Consider the following 24,458-nt stretch of genomic DNA (forward strand, 5'->3'; position numbering starts at 1 on the left):
TAATACGCCCGGAAAAGAGGCGAAAAGGAGAAAAACGTAAAAAAACGTGAAAAAAAAGTAAGAGGAAGAGAAGGGAAAAAAAGGTGGAAATGGGTTTAAAAGTGATTTCGGCGGAGAAATATATATATATATATATATATATATATATATATATATATATATATATATGCGCACACACACACATAGATATAAACGTATTCTCCGTTGAGATATTGCAGCCGCTGCTGTGTCCAGGCCCAGGAGCCTTAGCACTGTGCTGTGATGTCACTCAATACCACTGACATCACTAGGTGTAAACAACATCTCTCCTTTGCTGTGTATGTGACTATGGAGCTGTTTGGTGATGTCGTCTATTACGGCCTTCATAGAAGCAACAGGAGATTGTTGCATCCATCTTGAACCCTCAGAACTACAGTGCTATGATGTCACTCACTTCCACAGGCCTTGCAGAGTGTAAACAACAACAACCCAGCTTTGTTGTGTATGTAACCAAAGGGATTTGTGATGTCACCTAGAACCTTCACAGCAGCGACAGCTTTATGAGGAGCATCAGCACTGCTCTGCCTGAGCAGAACCATCACCGCCATAGGTTGTCAAATAACCCGGATTTAACCCACACAGGTAAGTCCAATGGGGTGCAGGCATGTCCTCTATGCTTACAGCTTCCCGTGGGTGTTGGTTTGATACCGTTTGGGGACAGCCAAGGAGGCATCTGCAGGCAACAAAGGTAGGTGTGTGCTTGTGTGTGTGTTTCCTATGCAGATCCTAAGCCCAGTGTCACATGCAAGTAGGAGGAGTAAGAAGGGTTCCTGGCAAATCCGGGTTATGGATTGCATTTAAAAAGGCCCCGTGGGAGTGCAATGGGCCCCTGTCTTGCTGCTTAGCAATAATGGTATGGGTTTAGGTTCTGCTGTGTGTACTGGTGGTTGACTGCCCCCCAGCCCAGAGTGTGCATGGAAAATTGTCTGGCAGCCTCCCTGACAGCAAGCAGTGATAGTGCCCATGAAGGGGACCTTGTTGGGCCCGCCCCTTTCACGGTTATCGCTTCTCGGCCTTTTGGCTAAGATCAAGTGTAGTATCTGTTCTTATCAGTTTAATATCTGATACGTCCCCTATCTGGGGACCATATATTAAATGGATTTTTGAGAACGGGGGCCGATTTCGAAGCTTGCTTCCGTCGCCCTATGCATTGACCCGATATGGCAGTATCTTCGGGTACAGTGCACCACCCCCTTACAGGGTTAAAAAGAAAGATTCCTACTTTCATTGCTACCTGCTTGCTGGCTAGCCAGCTAGCCAGCCCTGTGGGCCTTGCTGCTGCTGCAGCCAAAAAACAAAAGGTGGTGCTGCTGCTGCTTCTGCTGCTTCTGCTTCTGCTTGTGTCTGGCCCCTGTTGGAGCGTCCAGGCACAGGACTTCTGCTGCTGCTGACTAAATGGCCTCCTTAATTGGATCATTTGAGTAGCCAGCACACCTGTGCAGGTAGGGCATGACATGATAGGCAGCTGCCTTGATAGCGGGTGGGTGCTGAATGTTCCTAATTGACAAAATAAGATTAATGCTTATGAAGAAATATAAAATCTCATCCCTTCCCCAATATCGCGCCACACCCCTACCCCTTAATTCCCTGGTTGAACGTGATGGACATATGTCTTTTTTCGACCGTACTAACTATGTAACTATGTAACATAACATGGGGGGGGGGGGGGGGGGGGGTCTCCTGGCTGTTCACACAGGTGTGTCATTGCTGTACATTGACCATGCATTGCTTCTGTGGTATTGCAAAGGCAAAGACAAATGCTTCCAGCCATCCATTGCACTAATGGATTGGTCATCAGCTGGCTGTCTATGTCCCGCATCAATATAGACCAAAGTACAGAGGGTTAGGCTATGCTATTGTGCACCTACCTGATGCATCAGAAGGTGCGAGGCCCTTGCTAAATTCTGTGCACAGACTTTGAGATCTATGCTTTAGACTGTATCTAAACCTGCTCCAACATGGACTGACATTCTGGCCTACTTTCAGCCGATGCGACTTGTCTGTCGCTGAACAGTCGCTTTTTATGTATTCAGCACCTATGTATAATGTTGTAAAAATGCTCTAGAAGCTAAAGTCGCAGAAATGTCACACATATTTGGCCTGCAACTTTCTGTGCGACAAATTCAGACAGGAAAAATCAGTATAAATCCTTAGAAAATTATCCCCCAGTGTCTCCATCTGCTGGCGGTATTGAATAAGCATTGCTGCACTGATGGGGTATGCATTAGACGAAAAAAAAGAAGAAAAAGAAGAATAATACGCCCAGAAAAGAGGCGAAAAGGAGAAAAACGTAAAAAAACGTGAAAAAAAAGTAAGAGGAAGAGAAGGGAAAAAAAGGTGGAAATGGGTTTAAAAGTGATTTCGGCGGAGAAATATATATATATATATATATATATATATATATATATATATATATATATGCGCACACACACACATAGATATAAACGTATTCTCCGTTGAGATATTGCAGCCGCTGCTGTGTCCAGGCCCAGGAGCCTTAGCACTGTGCTGTGATGTCACTCAATACCACTGACATCACTAGGTGTAAACAACATCTCTCCTTTGCTGTGTATGTGACTATGGAGCTGTTTGGTGATGTCGTCTATTACGGCCTTCATAGAAGCAACAGGAGATTGTTGCATCCATCTTGAACCCTCAGAACTACAGTGCTATGATGTCACTCACTTCCACAGGCCTTGCAGAGTGTAAACAACAACAACCCAGCTTTGTTGTGTATGTAACCAAAGGGATTTGTGATGTCACCTAGAACCTTCACAGCAGCGACAGCTTTATGAGGAGCATCAGCACTGCTCTGCCTGAGCAGAACCATCACCGCCATAGGTTGTCAAATAACCCGGATTTAACCCACACAGGTAAGTCCAATGGGGTGCAGGCATGTCCTCTATGCTTACAGCTTCCCGTGGGTGTTGGTTTGATACCGTTTGGGGACAGCCAAGGAGGCATCTGCAGGCAACAAAGGTAGGTGTGTGCTTGTGTGTGTGTTTCCTATGCAGATCCTAAGCCCAGTGTCACATGCAAGTAGGAGGAGTAAGAAGGGTTCCTGGCAAATCCGGGTTATGGATTGCATTTAAAAAGGCCCCGTGGGAGTGCAATGGGCCCCTGTCTTGCTGCTTAGCAATAATGGTATGGGTTTAGGTTCTGCTGTGTGTACTGGTGGTTGACTGCCCCCCAGCCCAGAGTGTGCATGGAAAATTGTCTGGCAGCCTCCCTGACAGCAAGCAGTGATAGTGCCCATGAAGGGGACCTTGTTGGGCCCGCCCCTTTCACGGTTATCGCTTCTCGGCCTTTTGGCTAAGATCAAGTGTAGTATCTGTTCTTATCAGTTTAATATCTGATACGTCCCCTATCTGGGGACCATATATTAAATGGATTTTTGAGAACGGGGGCCGATTTCGAAGCTTGCTTCCGTCGCCCTATGCATTGACCCGATATGGCAGTATCTTCGGGTACAGTGCACCACCCCCTTACAGGGTTAAAAAGAAAGATTCCTACTTTCATTGCTACCTGCTTGCTGGCTAGCCAGCTAGCCAGCCCTGTGGGCCTTGCTGCTGCTGCAGCCAAAAAACAAAAGGTGGTGCTGCTGCTGCTTCTGCTGCTTCTGCTTCTGCTTGTGTCTGGCCCCTGTTGGAGCGTCCAGGCACAGGACTTCTGCTGCTGCTGACTAAATGGCCTCCTTAATTGGATCATTTGAGTAGCCAGCACACCTGTGCAGGTAGGGCATGACATGATAGGCAGCTGCCTTGATAGCGGGTGGGTGCTGAATGTTCCTAATTGACAAAATAAGATTAATGCTTATGAAGAAATATAAAATCTCATCCCTTCCCCAATATCGCGCCACACCCCTACCCCTTAATTCCCTGGTTGAACGTGATGGACATATGTCTTTTTTCGACCGTACTAACTATGTAACTATGTAACATAACATGGGGGGGGGGGGGAGATACCATGGCAGGGGAGATACCATGATCGCTACGGTCTGAAGAACTCCAAGCATTGTGGTAGAGATTTTGCGTAGTACGATTGCAGTACTTTTCGTTCTTATTAGAACCGCATTTCTCTAGAGCATACCACCTGAAGATCGTCTCCTGCCTGCCTCGGAACATCTGAAGAAGGAGAAGATCTTGAAGACTGCAGCTCCGGAAGAAGCCGACGAAGAACCTGGAAGAAGGGAATCGGCGGTGAATTCCGGAACAGCGGCGAAGAGGAAGGCGGCGCAGAATCTTTTCGAAGAAACTCGCTGCCTCTGGAGAAGGATTTGCATAGCTCCTCCCACCGGGACCGGATCTGCATAGCTCCTCCCACCCGGGAAAGAAGACTTTGCGAAGCCTCTCTCCACAAGCAAGCAAGGAAGCGGAAAAGAGCCTGCTGGAAGAAGCCATGGCCTCAACCAGCAAGTCCACCCAGGAGGCTGCAGGGCAAGGCCTGGAGGTCCAGCCCCAACCACAGCAAGCTTCAACCTCCACCACGGCAAGGCAGAAGGGCGGCAGAATTCCTAACCTGGAAGCTCCAACCCTGGAGCCCTGGATGAGGCAGACTGTTGCCTTGAAGCTCAAGCCCGTGGACGGAAGGGTGCCGGACATGTCCCACGACGTGTTCTGCAAGAAGATGCTGGCGGATCAAGGCTTCCCCACGGCTGACACCCTGGGAATAGCAACCTTCTTTTCGGGAATCTTCTACATCACCTTTGCCACCATTGGGACCTGTAGAAGATACTGGGAGGTGGTGAAAGCGGCGAGTCCCGAATCCCCTTTCTCTCGCTTTGTGGGCAACTGCCTTATTCAAAGAGAGGAGAGGCGGGTGACGGTCTCAATGCGGAACCCACACACCCCAGGCACGGACATCTCGACCTTCCTGAAGCGCTTCTGCACCGTGGTGAGGGAGCCCACCCGCATCCTGAACTCACTCGGATACTGGACCTGCAAGTGGTCTGTGGTCGTCAGACTCAACAAGAACCCTGCTTCTCCAGACGGACTACAGCACCTGCCAACGACATTTTCCTTGGGCAACTCCACAGGACTTATCTTCTACCCGGACATGCCGCAGACCTGCAGGAGATGTGGCAAGATGGGCCACGAGGGCAAGGACTGTACGGAGGATGCCTGCAGGTATTGCCGTGTGACAGGTCACACGACCAAGGACTGCCCCAAGAGCAAGACCTGCAACCTCTGCGGACTGGCAGCCCACAGCTACAAGGACTGCCCCCAGAGGGAGAGAACATGGGCATCTGTGGCAGCGAGAGCACCGAAGCCAGCCCCAGCTCCGGAGCCAACACCACGGATGGCCAAGCCGACCAAGGAGGGTAAGAAGGCGAAAGCCACCACCCCTGCCCCGTCCCGCCCCTCCCCTGCCCCTCCCGCCCCATCCCCTGCCCCTCCCGCCCCATCTCCTGCCCCATCCCGCCCCACCCCTGCCCCATCCCGTCCCACCCCTGCCCCATCCCGTCCCACCCCTGCCCCTCCTGCCCCATCCCGTCCCACCCCTGCCCCTCCTGCCCCATCCCGTCCCACCCCCGCCCCTCCTGCCCCATCCCGCCCCACCCCTGCCCCCCGTACCCCACCCCGGCCCACCCCTGCCCCCCGTACCCCACCCCGGCCCACCCCTGCCCCGTCCTCCCCTGCCCGGCCCACCCCTGCCCCGTCCTCCCCTGCCCGGCCCACCCCTGCCCCGTCCTCCCCTGCCCGGGCACTCTCTCCTGCCCCCCGCCCCACCCAGCCTCCTTTCTCTCCTGGCCCAGCAGCACCTAACCCCCCTCCAGCTGCTGGTGCCCGCCCTTCGGAGGACTTTCCTGTGCTTCCTCCCCCAGGTACCATACAGAGGAAGAGGAAAGGAAGGGACAACGTATCAGAAGAGTCCCACAAAAGAAAGATAATCGAGACCTGCGAGACCCCTCAAGCTTCAGATGAGGAGGAGGAGATGGAGCAGGTCTGTGAGAGCCTTGAAGCTTCAGAAGGAGAGGAGGTGATGGAGCAGGCCCAAGTGGAGCAGGTCCAAGCAGAGCCAGTCCAAGCTCAATCTATGGAGGAGCTGCTGCAGGACCCAGAGGTCAAGAAAATCCTGGACACTCCGTCCAACACGGTCTACGACGAGTTCTTAGAAGGGCGCTACGAGAAGCCACAGGAGCCGACAGGCGCCAGAGAAGAAGACCCGTCCGACCAGACTGGTAACTAGTATCAGAACTAACCTCTCTTTTTATTCCCATGGCTGATCTCAACATCTTCTGCATTAATGTGAGGAGTATTAGAGCTTGGTTTAGATTTCAGACTGTTCTTACGTTCTTAGATTCCCAGAGGTGTGATGTTTTCATGTTGCAGGAATGTGCTTTGTCTGCTTCTAGGTCTTACAACCATCTGGCCAGGCAGTGGCCTCACGGCCCTTCCTACTGGTCTGGTGGGGGTGACAATAGGTCTGCGGGGGTGGCCATCCTGATCAGGGGAGGTAACTTTGCACTTGATTCCGTCCGGGAGCTCGTCTGTGGCAGACTTCTTGTCGCAGACGGTTCCTGGGCGGGTGAGCCCGTGCGGCTCATCAACGTGTATGCCTCCCCTGAGAGGGATGTCCGACTGGAGGTTCTCCAGGCCCTGCGGGCTGAACTCGCCACCACTAGGGCAGTAGTGTTGGGTGGTGACTTCAACTGCCCCATTGAGGTGGACGGGCGCAGTTCTGGCACATCCGCCAACCTGGACGTGACGTCTAAACTGCTGATCGAGATGGTGACGGAGGCATCCTTGCAGGACATTGTCGGGTCCATCGGGAACGGCTCCGTAAACTATACGTGGAGCCGCCCCGATGGCTCGCTCCGTTCTCGGATAGACTTCATCTTCACTTCGAGAGCAGTCAGAAAGGTGTCGTACTCTATGGTCCCCTGCTTCTTCTCTGACCACAGGGCCATTCGATTCCGGGGGACTCTGGGCCATGGATTCCCACCTGGCCCGGGCTCCTGGAAGTTGAATTGTGCCCTGTTGGAGCAGAGGGAGGTCATGGAGGAACTTAGGGATGCTTACCTTGTATGGCGAAATGACAAATGTCTGTTCAAGTGCATCAGCGATTGGTGGGAATATGTTAAAGTCGAATTCCGTTGTTTCTTTCAGGCAAAAGGCAGACAACAGGCGTGTGCGAAGAAGTGGGACTTGAGGAAACTGCAGCGCGAGCTGCGGTCCCTGCAGGACCTGCTCCAGTGTGGCTGGGACGTCAGGGAGGAGCTGGAGGAGACCAAAAAGAGCTTGAAAAGGCACTTTGAGGAGGAATCCAAGCGAATCGTCTTTCGTTCCAAGGTGGAGAACCTGGAGAAGGGTGAGAAATGTAACTCTTTCTTTTTCAGGAAGCTCCATGCCGGCCACACGCCCCTGACTGAGCTACGAGATGAGACCGGACACATGAGGAGCGGCAAGGAGGAAGTGATGGGGGTCGTCCACGACTTCTACAGCAACCTCTACGCCCCCAAGTCATCCGACCCCGAAGCCGCCGAGAGGTTCCTGTCAGGTGTCACTAACGTTGTTGATCCCGCAGGTGCGGCGGCAATGGACGATCCCTTGACGGTGGGGGAGCTGCTCTCTGCCGCTAAATCCTTTAAGCCCGGCAGGACCCCGGGCAGTGACGGTCTCCCGGCCGAGCTCTACGTAGCGCTGGGTGACCTGATCTGTCCGGACCTGTTGGAGGTGTACGAGGAGATGGTGGTGGGGGGCAGAATGCCTCCGTCGTTGAGGGAAGGGATGATCACGATCTTGTATAAGCGGAAGGGGGAGAGATGTGACCTGAAAAACTGGCGTCCCATCTCTCTCCTGAACGTGGACTACAAGATCCTCGCCAAGGTGCTGGCCAACAGGCTGAAACCTGTCATGGGGCAGATCGTCCATCCGGACCAGACCTGCAGCATTCCTGGCCGCAGGATTGCCGACAGCCTTGCCCTTGTGAGAGACACGGTCCATTACATCCAGGACCGCGGGGGCCGCGCCGCCCTGGTCAGCTTAGATCAGGAGAAGGCGTTCGACCGTGTCTCCCACGCATTCATGGACAGGGTTTTGCGCAGGCTGGGTCTGGGGAAGATGTTTTGCTCTTTTGTTAACGTTATGTATTTTGACATTTACAGCACGGTGTTGGTGAACGGCTGGAAGACTGACCCCTTTTCCATTCTTTCAGGGGTTAGACAAGGCTGCCCTCTTTCACCTCTCCTTTTTGTTTGTGTTATAGAGCTCTTCGCTGAGACTATCCGGCAGAATGGAGAGATCAGAGGGATCACCGCACCAGGACCAGATCGCCACGAGGTCAAGTGCTCGCTCTACATGGACGACGTGACCGTCTTCTGCGCTGACCAGCGTTCGGTGACTGCACTCGTCCAGACCTGCGAGGACTTCGGCAGAGCTTCGGGGGCAAAAGTCAACTGCGGGAAGTCGGAGGCCATGCTCTTCGGGGAATGGCACCTGGCTTCTTCCGCCCCCTTCCCCTTTGCTGTCAAGCCGGACTTCATTCAAATTCTTGGAGTCTGGTTCGGGAAGGAAGGAGCGGCCCTTAAGTCTTGGCAAGACCGACTAGGAAGGATAAACTCGAAGATCGGACTGTGGAGCTCCAGAAAGCTCACGATGGAAGGCAAGGCACTTGTCCTGCGGAGTGAAGTTTTGCCTGTGCTCCAATATACCGCACAGGCCTGGCCTCCCCATACCACCGTTTGCAAGGCCATCACCCGGACAGTGTTTGGCTTCGTCTGGGGCAAAATGGACAGAGTCAAGAGGACCGTGATGTACAAGGAACCCCGCAAGGGTGGGAAGGGAATACCCGACATCCCCGCTCTGCTGAGGGCCTCCTTTGCATGTGTCACGGTGCAGCGGACTCTTGTAGAAAAGACTGGCTCAGCGGGCAGGTCCATGTCTCGCTTGCTTCTCATGCCCCTCTGGAGACAGCTGGGCTGGGACAAGTGGGACAGCTCCATCCCTTACAACTGGAACACTCCCTGGTTCTATGGGGATGTTGTCCGGTTTGTGAGGGAGCACCAGCTGGAAGGACTGAAACCAGACCTATGGAAGCCGAAGACAATCCACAAGCTCATCCGAGCTAAGGACTTGACCGAGCTGGTTCCGGGACTCCCCGCAGCCACTGCAGAGACAGTTTGGAACAATGTGGCCTCAAAGCGGCTTACCAATGGACACAAGGACTTGTCGTGGATGGCCGTCATGGGAGGTCTCTCTCTCAGGTCATTCATGCATGCCCGCAACCTGTGCAAGACCCGGTACTGCCCCCGTTGCCCCTACGTGGAGGAAACATCTTTCCACGTGTTTTGGCAGTGCCCCTTTGCACAGGGTCTGTTGGACGCCCTAGAACATGAACTCAGAGACTCAGTGCCCAGGAGCTGCCTATCGTACCATTCGGTGCTTTACGGCCTGTTCCCTGGGACCCACGACGTGGAGGCCATCCAGGAGGCCTGGCGCCTTATGAACTGTTTTAAGGACGCAGTGTGGCTTGCCAGGAACCGCCTCGTGATCAACAGGGAAAACATGTCCGTCCGGGACTGCCGCAGGTTCATCAAGAACCTGCTTAGAGACTATTCCATCTTGGACAGCTCGGCCGTTGATGAGGAAGAAGAGGAGTGAAGACCCCTCTCCTTCTCCCATGTCTCCCTGAAGATACAGCCCAACAGTTTGGCCCTGTGATCCGTCCCCTCCCTACCCCCACATAGTCGCCCACACCCCTACCCCGATCACAGATTGTATTATTTGGTTTTTGTTTGATCTCTTGTGCCTTTATATTGCAGGATTGAGCTGAATGTTAGAGTAGCATGGTGTGCGATGTATAGCTTAGGGAACCTTTGCTGTGTATTGTACTATCATGCTTTGTGTGACTGTAATTTATTGTACGACTTGTAATGACTGAACGGAAAATAAAGCTCTTTCAATCAAAAAAAAAAAAAAAAAAAAATCTGTTCTTATCAGTTTAATATCTGATACGTCCCCTATCTGGGGACCATATATTAAATGGATTTTTGAGAACGGGGGCCAATTTCGAAGCTTGCTTCCGTCGCCCTATGCATTGACCCGATATGGCAGTATCTTCGGGTACAGTGCACCAACCCCTTACAGGGTTAAAAAGAAAGATTCCTACTTTCATTGCTACCTGCTTGCTGGCTAGCCAGCTAGCCAGCCCTGTGGGCCTTGCTGCTGCTGCAGCCAAAAAACAAAAGGTGGTGCTGCTGCTGCTTCTGCTGCTTCTGCTTCTGCTTGTGTCTGGCCCCTGTTGGAGCGTCCAGGCACAGGACTTCTGCTGCTGCTGACTAAATGGCCTCCTTAATTGGATCATTTGAGTAGCCAGCACACCTGTGCAGGTAGGGCATGACATGATAGGCAGCTGCCTTGATAGCGGGTGGGTGCTGAATGTTCCTAATTGACAAAATAAGATTAATGCTTATGAAGAAATATAAAATCTCATCCCTTCCCCAATATCGCGCCACACCCCTACCCCTTAATTCCCTGGTTGAACGTGATGGACATATGTCTTTTTTCGACCGTACTAACTATGTAACTATGTAACATAACATGGGGGGGGGGGGGGGGGTCTCCTGGCTGTTCACACAGGTGTGTCATTGCTGTACATTGACCATGCATTGCTTCTGTGGTATTGCAAAGGCAAAGACAAATGCTTCCAGCCATCCATTGCACTAATGGATTGGTCATCAGCTGGCTGTCTATGTCCCGCATCAATATAGACCAAAGTACAGAGGGTTAGGCTATGCTATTGTGCACCTACCTGATGCATCAGAAGGTGCGAGGCCCTTGCTAAATTCTGTGCACAGACTTTGAGATCTATGCTTTAGACTGTATCTAAACCTGCTCCAACATGGACTGACATTCTGGCCTACTTTCAGCCGATGCGACTTGTCTGTCGCTGAACAGTCGCTTTTTATGTATTCAGCACCTATGTATAATGTTGTAAAAATGCTCTAGAAGCTAAAGTCGCAGAAATGTCACACATATTTGGCCTGCAACTTTCTGTGCGACAAATTCAGACAGGAAAAATCAGTATAAATCCTTAGAAAATTATCCCCCAGTGTCTCCATCTGCTGGCGGTATTGAATAAGCATTGCTGCACTGATGGGGTATGCATTAGACGAAAAAAAAGAAGAAAAAGAAGAATAATACGCCCGGAAAAGAGGCGAAAAGGAGAAAAACGTAAAAAAACGTGAAAAAAAAGTAAGAGGAAGAGAAGGGAAAAAAAGGTGGAAATGGGTTTAAAAGTGATTTCGGCGGAGAAATATATATATATATATATATATATATATATATATATATATGCGCACACACACACATAGATATAAACGTATTCTCCGTTGAGATATTGCAGCCGCTGCTGTGTCCAGGCCCAGGAGCCTTAGCACTGTGCTGTGATGTCACTCAATACCACTGACATCACTAGGTGTAAACAACATCTCTCCTTTGCTGTGTATGTGACTATGGAGCTGTTTGGTGATGTCGTCTATTACGGCCTTCATAGAAGCAACAGGAGATTGTTGCATCCATCTTGAACCCTCAGAACTACAGTGCTATGATGTCACTCACTTCCACAGGCCTTGCAGAGTGTAAACAACAACAACCCAGCTTTGTTGTGTATGTAACCAAAGGGATTTGTGATGTCACCTAGAACCTTCACAGCAGCGACAGCTTTATGAGGAGCATCAGCACTGCTCTGCCTGAGCAGAACCATCACCGCCATAGGTTGTCAAATAACCCGGATTTAACCCACACAGGTAAGTCCAATGGGGTGCAGGCATGTCCTCTATGCTTACAGCTTCCCGTGGGTGTTGGTTTGATACCGTTTGGGGACAGCCAAGGAGGCATCTGCAGGCAACAAAGGTAGGTGTGTGCTTGTGTGTGTGTTTCCTATGCAGATCCTAAGCCCAGTGTCACATGCAAGTAGGAGGAGTAAGAAGGGTTCCTGGCAAATCCGGGTTATGGATTGCATTTAAAAAGGCCCCGTGGGAGTGCAATGGGCCCCTGTCTTGCTGCTTAGCAATAATGGTATGGGTTTAGGTTCTGCTGTGTGTACTGGTGGTTGACTGCCCCCCAGCCCAGAGTGTGCATGGAAAATTGTCTGGCAGCCTCCCTGACAGCAAGCAGTGATAGTGCCCATGAAGGGGACCTTGTTGGGCCCGCCCCTTTCACGGTTATCGCTTCTCGGCCTTTTGGCTAAGATCAAGTGTAGTATCTGTTCTTATCAGTTTAATATCTGATACGTCCCCTATCTGGGGACCATATATTAAATGGATTTTTGAGAACGGGGGCCAATTTCGAAGCTTGCTTCCGTCGCCCTATGCATTGACCCGATATGGCAGTATCTTCGGGTACAGTGCACCACCCCCTTACAGGGTTAAAAAGAAAGATTCCTACTTTCATTGCTACCTGCTTGCTGGCTAGCCAGCTAGCCAGCCCTGTGGGCCTTGCTGCTGCTGCAGCCAAAAAACAAAAGGTGGTGCTGCTGCTGCTTCTGCTGCTTCTGCTTCTGCTTGTGTCTGGCCCCTGTTGGAGCGTCCAGGCACAGGACTTCTGCTGCTGCTGACTAAATGGCCTCCTTAATTGGATCATTTGAGTAGCCAGCACACCTGTGCAGGTAGGGCATGACATGATAGGCAGCTGCCTTGATAGCGGGTGGGTGCTGAATGTTCCTAATTGACAAAATAAGATTAATGCTTATGAAGAAATATAAAATCTCATCCCTTCCCCAATATCGCGCCACACCCCTACCCCTTAATTCCCTGGTTGAACGTGATGGACATATGTCTTTTTTCGACCGTACTAACTATGTAACTATGTAACATAACATGGGGGGGGGGGGGGGGTCTCCTGGCTGTTCACACAGGTGTGTCATTGCTGTACATTGACCATGCATTGCTTCTGTGGTATTGCAAAGGCAAAGACAAATGCTTCCAGCCATCCATTGCACTAATGGATTGGTCATCAGCTGGCTGTCTATGTCCCGCATCAATATAGACCAAAGTACAGAGGGTTAGGCTATGCTATTGTGCACCTACCTGATGCATCAGAAGGTGCGAGGCCCTTGCTAAATTCTGTGCACAGACTTTGAGATCTATGCTTTAGACTGTATCTAAACCTGCTCCAACATGGACTGACATTCTGGCCTACTTTCAGCCGATGCGACTTGTCTGTCGCTGAACAGTCGCTTTTTATGTATTCAGCACCTATGTATAATGTTGTAAAAATGCTCTAGAAGCTAAAGTCGCAGAAATGTCACACATATTTGGCCTGCAACTTTCTGTGCGACAAATTCAGACAGGAAAAATCAGTATAAATCCTTAGAAAATTATCCCCCAGTGTCTCCATCTGCTGGCGGTATTGAATAAGCATTGCTGCACTGATGGGGTATGCATTAGACGAAAAAAAAGAAGAAAAAGAAGAATAATACGCCCAGAAAAGAGGCGAAAAGGAGAAAAACGTAAAAAAACGTGAAAAAAAAGTAAGAGGAAGAGAAGGGAAAAAAAGGTGGAAATGGGTTTAAAAGTGATTTCGGCGGAGAAATATATATATATATATATATATATATATATATATATATATATATATGCGCACACACACACATAGATATAAACGTATTCTCCGTTGAGATATTGCAGCCGCTGCTGTGTCCAGGCCCAGGAGCCTTAGCACTGTGCTGTGATGTCACTCAATACCACTGACATCACTAGGTGTAAACAACATCTCTCCTTTGCTGTGTATGTGACTATGGAGCTGTTTGGTGATGTCGTCTATTACGGCCTTCATAGAAGCAACAGGAGATTGTTGCATCCATCTTGAACCCTCAGAACTACAGTGCTATGATGTCACTCACTTCCACAGGCCTTGCAGAGTGTAAACAACAACAACCCAGCTTTGTTGTGTATGTAACCATAGGGATTTGTGATGTCACCTAGAACCTTCACAGCAGCGACAGCTTTATGAGGAGCATCAGCACTGCTCTGCCTGAGCAGAACCATCACCGCCATAGGTTGTCAAATAACCCGGATTTAACCCACACAGGTAAGTCCAATGGGGTGCAGGCATGTCCTCTATGCTTACAGCTTCCCGTGGGTGTTGGTTTGATACCGTTTGGGGACAGCCAAGGAGGCATCTGCAGGCAACAAAGGTAGGTGTGTGCTTGTGTGTGTGTTTCCTATGCAGATCCTAAGCCCAGTGTCACATGCAAGTAGGAGGAGTAAGAAGGGTTCCTGGCAAATCCGGGTTATGGATTGCATTTAAAAAGGCCCCGTGGGAGTGCAATGGGCCCCTATCTTGCTGCTTAGCAATAATGGTATGGGTTTAGGTTCTGCTGTGTGTACTGGTGGTTGACTGCCCCCCAGCCCAGAGTGTGCATGGAAAATTGTCTGGCAGCCTCCCTGACAGCAAGCAGTGATAGTGCCCATGAAGGGGACCTTGTTGGGCCCGCCCCTTTCACGGTTATCGCTTCTCGGCCTTTTGGCTAAGATCAAGTGTAGTATCTGTTCTTATCAGTTTAATATCTGATACGTCCCCTATCTGGGGACCATATATTAAATGGATTTTTGAGAACGGGGGCCGATTTCGAAGCTTGCTTCCGTCGCCCTATGCATTGACCCGATATGGCAGTATCTTCGGGTACAGTGCACCACCCCCTTACAGGGTTAAAAAGAAAGATTCCTACTTTCATTGCTACCTGCTTGCTGGCTAGCCAGCTAGCCAGCCCTGTGGGCCTTGCTGCTGCTGCAGCCAAAAAACAAAAGGTGGTGCTGCTGCTGCTTCTGCTGCTTCTGCTTCTGCTTGTGTCTGGCCCCTGTTGGAGCGTCCAGGCACAGGACTTCTGCTGCTGCTGACTAAATGGCCTCCTTAATTGGATCATTTGAGTAGCCAGCACACCTGTGCAGGTAGGGCATGACATGATAGGCAGCTGCCTTGATAGCGGGTGGGTGCTGAATGTTCCTAATTGACAAAATAAGATTAATGCTTATGAAGAAATATAAAATCTCATCCCTTCCCCAATATCGCGCCACACCCCTACCCCTTAATTCCCTGGTTGAACGTGATGGACATATGTCTTTTTTCGACCGTACTAACTATGTAACTATGTAACATAACATGGGGGGGGGGGGGGGTCTCCTGGCTGTTCACACAGGTGTGTCATTGCTGTACATTGACCATGCATTGCTTCTGTGGTATTGCAAAGGCAAAGACAAATGCTTCCAGCCATCCATTGCACTAATGGATTGGTCATCAGCTGGCTGTCTATGTCCCGCATCAATATAGACCAAAGTACAGAGGGTTAGGCTATGCTATTGTGCACCTACCTGATGCATCAGAAGGTGCGAGGCCCTTGCTAAATTCTGTGCACAGACTTTGAGATCTATGCTTTAGACTGTATCTAAACCTGCTCCAACATGGACTGACATTCTGGCCTACTTTCAGCCGATGCGACTTGTCTGTCGCTGAACAGTCGCTTTTTATGTATTCAGCACCTATGTATAATGTTGTAAAAATGCTCTAGAAGCTAAAGTCGCAGAAATGTCACACATATTTGGCCTGCAACTTTCTGTGCGACAAATTCAGACAGGAAAAATCAGTATAAATCCTTAGAAAATTATCCCCCAGTGTCTCCATCTGCTGGCGGTATTGAATAAGCATTGCTGCACTGATGGGGTATGCATTAGACGAAAAAAAAGAAGAAAAAGAAGAATAATACGCCCAGAAAAGAGGCGAAAAGGAGAAAAACGTAAAAAAACGTGAAAAAAAAGTAAGAGGAAGAGAAGGGAAAAAAAGGTGGAAATGGGTTTATAAGTGATTTCGGCGGAGAAATATATATATATATATATATATATATATATGCGCACACACACACATAGATATAAACGTATTCTCCGTTGAGATATTGCAGCCGCTGCTGTGTCCAGGCCCAGGAGCCTTAGCACTGTGCTGTGATGTCACTCAATACCACTGACATCACTAGGTGTAAACAACATCTCTCCTTTGCTGTGTATGTGACTATGGAGCTGTTTGGTGATGTCGTCTATTACGGCCTTCATAGAAGCAACAGGAGATTGTTGCATCCATCTTGAACCCTCAGAACTACAGTGCTATGATGTCACTCACTTCCACAGGCCTTGCAGAGTGTAAACAACAACAACCCAGCTTTGTTGTGTATGTAACCATAGGGATTTGTGATGTCACCTAGAACCTTCACAGCAGCGACAGCTTTATGAGGAGCATCAGCACTGCTCTGCCTGAGCAGAACCATCACCGCCATAGGTTGTCAAATAACCCGGATTTAACCCACACAGGTAAGTCCAATGGGGTGCAGGCATGTCCTCTATGCTTACAGCTTCCCGTGGGTGTTGGTTTGATACCGTTTGGGGACAGCCAAGGAGGCATCTGCAGGCAACAAAGGTAGGTGTGTGCTTGTGTGTGTGTTTCCTATGCAGATCCTAAGCCCAGTGTCACATGCAAGTAGGAGGAGTAAGAAGGGTTCCTGGCAAATCCGGGTTATGGATTGCATTTAAAAAGGCCCCGTGGGAGTGCAATGGGCCCCTGTCTTGCTGCTTAGCAATAATGGTATGGGTTTAGGTTCTGCTGTGTGTACTGGTGGTTGACTGCCCCCCAGCCCAGAGTGTGCATGGAAAATTGTCTGGCAGCCTCCCTGACAGCAATCAGTGATAGTGCCCATGAAGGGGACCTTGTTGGGCCCGCCCCTTTCACGGTTATCGCTTCTCGGCCTTTTGGCTAAGATCAAGTGTAGTATCTGTTCTTATCAGTTTAATATCTGATACGTCCCCTATCTGGGGACCATATATTAAATGGATTTTTGAGAACGGGGGCCGATTTCGAAGCTTGCTTCCGTCGCCCTATGCATTGACCCGATATGGCAGTATCTTCGGGTACAGTGCACCACCCCCTTACAGGGTTAAAAAGAAAGATTCCTACTTTCATTGCTACCTGCTTGCTGGCTAGCCAGCTAGCCAGCCCTGTGGGCCTTGCTGCTGCTGCAGCCAAAAAACAAAAGGTGGTGCTGCTGCTGCTTCTGCTGCTTCTGCTTCTGCTTGTGTCTGGCCCCTGTTGGAGCGTCCAGGCACAGGACTTCTGCTGCTGCTGACTAAATGGCCTCCTTAATTGGATCATTTGAGTAGCCAGCACACCTGTGCAGGTAGGGCATGACATGATAGGCAGCTGCCTTGATAGCGGGTGGGTGCTGAATGTTCCTAATTGACAAAATAAGATTAATGCTTATGAAGAAATATAAAATCTCATCCCTTCCCCAATATCGCGCCACACCCCTACCCCTTAATTCCCTGGTTGAACGTGATGGACATATGTCTTTTTTCGACCGTACTAACTATGTAACTATGTAACATAACATGGGGGGGGGGGGGTCTCCTGGCTGTTCACACAGGTGTGTCATTGCTGTACATTGACCATGCATTGCTTCTGTGGTATTGCAAAGGCAAAGACAAATGCTTCCAGCCATCCATTGCACTAATGGATTGGTCATCAGCTGGCTGTCTATGTCCCGCATCAATATAGACCAAAGTACAGAGGGTTAGGCTATGCTATTGTGCACCTACCTGATGCATCAGAAGGTGCGAGGCCCTTGCTAAATTCTGTGCACAGACTTTGAGATCTATGCTTTAGACTGTATCTAAACCTGCTCCAACATGGACTGACATTCTGGCCTACTTTCAGCCGATGCGACTTGTCTGTCGCTGAACAGTCGCTTTTTATGTATTCAGCACCTATGTATAATGTTGTAAAAATGCTCTAGAAGCTAAAGTCGCAGAAATGTCACACATATTTGGCCTGCAACTTTCTGTGCGACAAATTCAGACAGGAAAAATCAGTATAAATCCTTAGAAAATTATCCCCCAGTGTCTCCATCTGCTGGCGGTATTGAATAAGCATTGCTGCACTGATGGGGTATGCATTAGACGAAAAAAAAGAAGAAAAAGAAGAATAATACGCCCAGAAAAGAGGCGAAAAGGAGAAAAACGTAAAAAAACGTGAAAAAAAAGTAAGAGGAAGAGAAGGGAAAAAAAGGTGGAAATGGGTTTAAAAGTGATTTCGGCGGAGAAATATATATATATATATATATATATATATATATATATATATATATATATGCGCACACACACACATAGATATAAACGTATTCTCCGTTGAGATATTGCAGCCGCTGCTGTGTCCAGGCCCAGGAGCCTTAGCACTGTGCTGTGATGTCACTCAATACCACTGACATCACTAGGTGTAAACAACATCTCTCCTTTGCTGTGTATGTGACTATGGAGCTGTTTGGTGATGTCGTCTATTACGGCCTTCATAGAAGCAACAGGAGATTGTTGCATCCATCTTGAACCCTCAGAACTACAGTGCTATGATGTCACTCACTTCCACAGGCCTTGCAGAGTGTAAACAACAACAACCCAGCTTTGTTGTGTATGTAACCATAGGGATTTGTGATGTCACCTAGAACCTTCACAGCAGCGACAGCTTTATGAGGAGCATCAGCACTGCTCTGCCTGAGCAGAACCATCACCGCCATAGGTTGTCAAATAACCCGGATTTAACCCACACAGGTAAGTCCAATGGGGTGCAGGCATGTCCTCTATGCTTACAGCTTCCCGTGGGTGTTGGTTTGATACCGTTTGGGGACAGCCAAGGAGGCATCTGCAGGCAACAAAGGTAGGTGTGTGCTTGTGTGTGTGTTTCCTATGCAGATCCTAAGCCCAGTGTCACATGCAAGTAGGAGGAGTAAGAAGGGTTCCTGGCAAATCCGGGTTATGGATTGCATTTAAAAAGGCCCCGTGGGAGTGCAATGGGCCCCTGTCTTGCTGCTTAGCAATAATGGTATGGGTTTAGGTTCTGCTGTGTGTACTGGTGGTTGACTGCCCCCCAGCCCAGAGTGTGCATGGAAAATTGTCTGGCAGCCTCCCTGACAGCAAGCAGTGATAGTGCCCATGAAGGGGACCTTGTTGGGCCCGCCCCTTTCACGGTTATCGCTTCTCGGCCTTTTGGCTAAGATCAAGTGTAGTATCTGTTCTTATCAGTTTAATATCTGATACGTCCCCTATCTGGGGACCATATATTAAATGGATTTTTGAGAACGGGGGCCGATTTCGAAGCTTGCTTCCGTCGCCCTATGCATTGACCCGATATGGCAGTATCTTCGGGTACAGTGCACCACCCCCTTACAGGGTTAAAAAGAAAGATTCCTACTTTCATTGCTACCTGCTTGCTGGCTAGCCAGCTAGCCAGCCCTGTGGGCCTTGCTGCTGCTGCAGCCAAAAAACAAAAGGTGGTGCTGCTGCTGCTTCTGCTGCTTCTGCTTCTGCTTGTGTCTGGCCCCTGTTGGAGCGTCCAGGCACAGGACTTCTGCTGCTGCTGACTAAATGGCCTCCTTAATTGGATCATTTGAGTAGCCAGCACACCTGTGCAGGTAGGGCATGACATGATAGGCAGCTGCCTTGATAGCGGGTGGGTGCTGAATGTTCCTAATTGACAAAATAAGATTAATGCTTATGAAGAAATATAAAATCTCATCCCTTCCCCAATATCGCGCCACACCCCTACCCCTTAATTCCCTGGTTGAACGTGATGGACATATGTCTTTTTTCGACCGTACTAACTATGTAACTATGTAACATAACATGGGGGGGGGGGGGGTCTCCTGGCTGTTCACACAGGTGTGTCATTGCTGTACATTGACCATGCATTGCTTCTGTGGTATTGCAAAGGCAAAGACAAATGCTTCCAGCCATCCATTGCACTAATGGATTGGTCATCAGCTGGCTGTCTATGTCCCGCATCAATATAGACCAAAGTACAGAGGGTTAGGCTATGCTATTGTGCACCTACCTGATGCATCAGAAGGTGCGAGGCCCTTGCTAAATTCTGTGCACAGACTTTGAGATCTATGCTTTAGACTGTATCTAAACCTGCTCCAACATGGACTGACATTCTGGCCTACTTTCAGCCGATGCGACTTGTCTGTCGCTGAACAGTCGCTTTTTATGTATTCAGCACCTATGTATAATGTTGTAAAAATGCTCTAGAAGCTAAAGTCGCAGAAATGTCACACATATTTGGCCTGCAACTTTCTGTGCGACAAATTCAGACAGGAAAAATCAGTATAAATCCTTAGAAAATTATCCCCCAGTGTCTCCATCTGCTGGCGGTATTGAATAAGCATTGCTGCACTGATGGGGTATGCATTAGACGAAAAAAAAGAAGAAAAAGAAGAATAATACGCCCAGAAAAGAGGCGAAAAGGAGAAAAACGTAAAAAAACGTGAAAAAAAAGTAAGAGGAAGAGAAGGGAAAAAAAGGTGGAAATGGGTTTAAAAGTGATTTCGGCGGAGAAATATATATATATATATATATATATATATATATATATATATGCGCACACACACACATAGATATAAACGTATTCTCCGTTGAGATATTGCAGCCGCTGCTGTGTCCAGGCCCAGGAGCCTTAGCACTGTGCTGTGATGTCACTCAATACCACTGACATCACTAGGTGTAAACAACATCTCTCCTTTGCTGTGTATGTGACTATGGAGCTGTTTGGTGATGTCGTCTATTACGGCCTTCATAGAAGCAACAGGAGATTGTTGCATCCATCTTGAACCCTCAGAACTACAGTGCTATGATGTCACTCACTTCCACAGGCCTTGCAGAGTGTAAACAACAACAACCCAGCTTTGTTGTGTATGTAACCAAAGGGATTTGTGATGTCACCTAGAACCTTCACAGCAGCGACAGCTTTATGAGGAGCATCAGCACTGCTCTGCCTGAGCAGAACCATCACCGCCATAGGTTGTCAAATAACCCGGATTTAACCCACACAGGTAAGTCCAATGGGGTGCAGGCATGTCCTCTATGCTTACAGCTTCCCGTGGGTGTTGGTTTGATACCGTTTGGGGACAGCCAAGGAGGCATCTGCAGGCAACAAAGGTAGGTGTGTGCTTGTGTGTGTGTTTCCTATGCAGATCCTAAGCCCAGTGTCACATGCAAGTAGGAGGAGTAAGAAGGGTTCCTGGCAAATCCGGGTTATGGATTGCATTTAAAAAGGCCCCGTGGGAGTGCAATGGGCCCCTGTCTTGCTGCTTAGCAATAATGGTATGGGTTTAGGTTCTGCTGTGTGTACTGGTGGTTGACTGCCCCCCAGCCCAGAGTGTGCATGGAAAATTGTCTGGCAGCCTCCCTGACAGCAAGCAGTGATAGTGCCCATGAAGGGGACCTTGTTGGGCCCGCCCCTTTCACGGTTATCGCTTCTCGGCCTTTTGGCTAAGATCAAGTGTAGTATCTGTTCTTATCAGTTTAATATCTGATACGTCCCCTATCTGGGGACCATATATTAAATGGATTTTTGAGAACGGGGGCCGATTTCGAAGCTTGCTTCCGTCGCCCTATGCATTGACCCGATATGGCAGTATCTTCGGGTACAGTGCACCACCCCCTTACAGGGTTAAAAAGAAAGATTCCTACTTTCATTGCTACCTGCTTGCTGGCTAGCCAGCTAGCCAGCCCTGTGGGCCTTGCTGCTGCTGCAGCCAAAAAACAAAAGGTGGTGCTGCTGCTGCTTCTGCTGCTTCTGCTTCTGCTTGTGTCTGGCCCCTGTTGGAGCGTCCAGGCACAGGACTTCTGCTGCTGCTGACTAAATGGCCTCCTTAATTGGATCATTTGAGTAGCCAGCACACCTGTGCAGGTAGGGCATGACATGATAGGCAGCTGCCTTGATAGCGGGTGGGTGCTGAATGTTCCTAATTGACAAAATAAGATTAATGCTTATGAAGAAATATAAAATCTCATCCCTTCCCCAATATCGCGCCACACCCCTACCCCTTAATTCCCTGGTTGAACGTGATGGACATATGTCTTTTTTCGACCGTACTAACTATGTAACTATGTAACATAACATGGGGGGGGGGGGGGGTCTCCTGGCTGTTCACACAGGTGTGTCATTGCTGTACATTGACCATGCATTGCTTCTGTGGTATTGCAAAGGCAAAGACAAATGCTTCCAGCCATCCATTGCACTAATGGATTGGTCATCAGCTGGCTGTCTATGTCCCGCATCAATATAGACCAAAGTACAGAGGGTTAGGCTATGCTATTGTGCACCTACCTGATGCATCAGAAGGTGCGAGGCCCTTGCTAAATTCTGTGCACAGACTTTGAGATCTATGCTTTAGACTGTATCTAAACCTGCTCCAACATGGACTGACATTCTGGCCTACTTTCAGCCGATGCGACTTGTCTGTCGCTGAACAGTCGCTTTTTATGTATTCAGCACCTATGTATAATGTTGTAAAAATGCTCTAGAAGCTAAAGTCGCAGAAATGTCACACATATTTGGCCTGCAACTTTCTGTGCGACAAATTCAGACAGGAAAAATCAGTATAAATCCTTAGAAAATTATCCCCCAGTGTCTCCATCTGCTGGCGGTATTGAATAAGCATTGCTGCACTGATGGGGTATGCATTAGACGAAAAAAAAGAAGAAAAAGAAGAATAATACGCCCAGAAAAGAGGCGAAAAGGAGAAAAACGTAAAAAAACGTGAAAAAAAAGTAAGAGGAAGAGAAGGGAAAAAAAGGTGGAAATGGGTTTAAAAGTGATTTCGGCGGAGAAATATATATATATATATATATATATATATATATATATATATATATATATATGCGCACACACACACATAGATATAAACGTATTCTCCGTTGAGATATTGCAGCCGCTGCTGTGTCCAGGCCCAGGAGCCTTAGCACTGTGCTGTGATGTCACTCAATACCACTGACATCACTAGGTGTAAACAACATCTCTCCTTTGCTGTATGTGACTATGGAGCTGTTTGGTGATGTCGTCTATTACGGCCTTCATAGAAGCAACAGGAGATTGTTGCATCCATCTTGAACCCTCAGAACTACAGTGCTATGATGTCACTCACTTCCACAGGCCTTGCAGAGTGTAAACAACAACAACCCAGCTTTGTTGTGTATGTAACCATAGGGATTTGTGATGTCACCTAGAACCTTCACAGCAGCGACAGCTTTATGAGGAGCATCAGCACTGCTCTGCCTGAGCAGAACCATCACCGCCATAGGTTGTCAAATAACCCGGATTTAACCCACACAGGTAAGTCCAATGGGGTGCAGGCATGTCCTCTATGCTTACAGCTTCCCGTGGGTGTTGGTTTGATACCGTTTGGGGACAGCCAAGGAGGCATCTGCAGGCAACAAAGGTAGGTGTGTGCTTGTGTGTGTGTTTCCTATGCAGATCCTAAGCCCAGTGTCACATGCAAGTAGGAGGAGTAAGAAGGGTTCCTGGCAAATCCGGGTTATGGATTGCATTTAAAAAGGCCCCGTGGGAGTGCAATGGGCCCCTGTCTTGCTGCTTAGCAATAATGGTATGGGTTTAGGTTCTGCTGTGTGTACTGGTGGTTGACTGCCCCCCAGCCCAGAGTGTGCATGGAAAATTGTCTGGCAGCCTCCCTGACAGCAAGCAGTGATAGTGCCCATGAAGGGGACCTTGTTGGGCCCGCCCCTTTCACGGTTATCGCTTCTCGGCCTTTTGGCTAAGATCAAGTGTAGTATCTGTTCTTATCAGTTTAATATCTGATACGTCCCCTATCTGGGGACCATATATTAAATGGATTTTTGAGAACGGGGGCCGGTTTCGAAGCTTGCTTCCGTCGCCCTATGCATTGACCCGATATGGCAGTATCTTCGGGTACAGTGCACCACCCCCTTACAGGGTTAAAAAGAAAGATTCCTACTTTCATTGCTACCTGCTTGCTGGCTAGCCAGCTAGCCAGCCCTGTGGGCCTTGCTGCTGCTGCAGCCAAAAAACAAAAGGTGGTGCTGCTGCTGCTTCTGCTGCTTCTGCTTCTGCTTGTGTCTGGCCCCTGTTGGAGCGTCCAGGCACAGGACTTCTGCTGCTGCTGACTAAATGGCCTCCTTAATTGGATCATTTGAGTAGCCAGCACACCTGTGCAGGTAGGGCATGACATGATAGGCAGCTGCCTTGATAGCGGGTGGGTGCTGAATGTTCCTAATTGACAAAATAAGATTAATGCTTATGAAGAAATATAAAATCTCATCCCTTCCCCAATATCGCGCCACACCCCTACCCCTTAATTCCCTGGTTGAACGTGATGGACATATGTCTTTTTTCGACCGTACTAACTATGTAACTATGTAACATAACATGGGGGGGGGGTCTCCTGGCTGTTCACACAGGTGTGTCATTGCTGTACATTGACCATGCATTGCTTCTGTGGTATTGCAAAGGCAAAGACAAATGCTTCCAGCCATCCATTGCACTAATGGATTGGTCATCAGCTGGCTGTCTATGTCCCGCATCAATATAGACCAAAGTACAGAGGGTTAGGCTATGCTATTGTGCACCTAC

General features: G+C 49.0%; 9 non-coding genes across 9 annotated transcripts; all 9 read left to right on the forward strand.

Annotated features, from left to right (window-relative positions):
- The first annotated feature begins 1,040 nt into the window (after positions 1-1,040).
- On the forward strand, positions 1,041-1,231 carry LOC130308698 (U2 spliceosomal RNA). The gene has a single exon (XR_008857644.1). It is a non-coding gene; the product is annotated as a U2 spliceosomal RNA (small nuclear RNA).
- Positions 1,232-3,331: 2,100 nt separating this feature from the next.
- Positions 3,332-3,522, forward strand: LOC130308699 (U2 spliceosomal RNA). The gene has a single exon (XR_008857645.1). It is a non-coding gene; the product is annotated as a U2 spliceosomal RNA (small nuclear RNA).
- A 6,408-nt stretch (positions 3,523-9,930) lies between these two features.
- Positions 9,931-10,119, forward strand: LOC130308715 (U2 spliceosomal RNA). The gene has a single exon (XR_008857659.1). It is a non-coding gene; the product is annotated as a U2 spliceosomal RNA (small nuclear RNA).
- Positions 10,120-12,207: 2,088 nt separating this feature from the next.
- LOC130308695 (U2 spliceosomal RNA) lies at positions 12,208-12,398 on the forward strand. Its single transcript, XR_008857641.1, has one exon. It is a non-coding gene; the product is annotated as a U2 spliceosomal RNA (small nuclear RNA).
- A 2,093-nt stretch (positions 12,399-14,491) lies between these two features.
- Positions 14,492-14,682, forward strand: LOC130308700 (U2 spliceosomal RNA). Its single transcript, XR_008857646.1, has one exon. It is a non-coding gene; the product is annotated as a U2 spliceosomal RNA (small nuclear RNA).
- Positions 14,683-16,758: 2,076 nt separating this feature from the next.
- Positions 16,759-16,949, forward strand: LOC130308701 (U2 spliceosomal RNA). Its single transcript, XR_008857647.1, has one exon. It is a non-coding gene; the product is annotated as a U2 spliceosomal RNA (small nuclear RNA).
- Positions 16,950-19,041: 2,092 nt separating this feature from the next.
- LOC130308702 (U2 spliceosomal RNA) lies at positions 19,042-19,232 on the forward strand. Its single transcript, XR_008857648.1, has one exon. It is a non-coding gene; the product is annotated as a U2 spliceosomal RNA (small nuclear RNA).
- A 2,085-nt stretch (positions 19,233-21,317) lies between these two features.
- On the forward strand, positions 21,318-21,508 carry LOC130308703 (U2 spliceosomal RNA). The gene has a single exon (XR_008857649.1). It is a non-coding gene; the product is annotated as a U2 spliceosomal RNA (small nuclear RNA).
- A 2,094-nt stretch (positions 21,509-23,602) lies between these two features.
- Positions 23,603-23,793, forward strand: LOC130308712 (U2 spliceosomal RNA). Its single transcript, XR_008857657.1, has one exon. It is a non-coding gene; the product is annotated as a U2 spliceosomal RNA (small nuclear RNA).
- Positions 23,794-24,458: the final 665 nt, after the last annotated feature.

Source organism: Hyla sarda, unplaced genomic scaffold (genome assembly GCF_029499605.1).
Source record: "Hyla sarda isolate aHylSar1 unplaced genomic scaffold, aHylSar1.hap1 scaffold_1488, whole genome shotgun sequence".
In the NCBI taxonomy this organism is placed as follows: Eukaryota; Metazoa; Chordata; class Amphibia; order Anura; family Hylidae; genus Hyla; species Hyla sarda.